We start from the raw sequence: 633 nt of genomic DNA, 5'->3' as shown, positions 1-633 counted from the left end.
TCTCAAATCGATATCCGCAGAAGCTCACTCTGGGACCATCGGATTTGGCGATTCGATCCAACTTTTATCCTAAACTGCTTATCGCAGCGCTACGCGTCATAGCTTGTTCGATGCGCAATGATCTTGCGCATCGTAGCGCACTATCGGCGCTGGGCAGTGACCTTTTCTACAGGAGATATACCCTTGGACCCGGGCGCTCGGTGTCCGCGCGGCCGTCCATCATTTTATTCAAAAGTCATTATTTTCTAAAAAATGAGCCAAATATTTTTATTTGAAAAACCTCCGACGAGGTAAGGAAAAGGTAAGCTTACCATGGAAATGAGCTATCATTTAAAAAACCCGTCGATGACCACCCTTTGTTATTGTTGTTGAAGTGAGTCTATTTAGATATAATTTACACTGAACTGGTTTTGGGGGATGGACTTTCGATTCAGAGCTGTGCTAGACGGCATCAGCGGCGAGGCTTAGCCGTGTTGAAGGCGAGGCGTGTGGATGGCGCACGCCGGGACGAAGTGGTCACGAAGCCAGGCATCGTGGCGCAGGGCGTGCATCATTTGGAAGAGGCACATCGCTTGGGTATTCAGCATCAAGTGGTGAAGATGCATCTTGGTCAAAAACGCGGCGCGGGCGGCG

The sequence above is a fragment of the Saprolegnia diclina genome (assembly GCF_000281045.1).
Source record: "Saprolegnia diclina VS20 unplaced genomic scaffold supercont1.40, whole genome shotgun sequence".
Classification (NCBI taxonomy): domain Eukaryota; phylum Oomycota; class Saprolegniomycetes; order Saprolegniales; family Saprolegniaceae; genus Saprolegnia; species Saprolegnia diclina.
Note: the sequence above shows the minus strand (reverse complement) of the source record.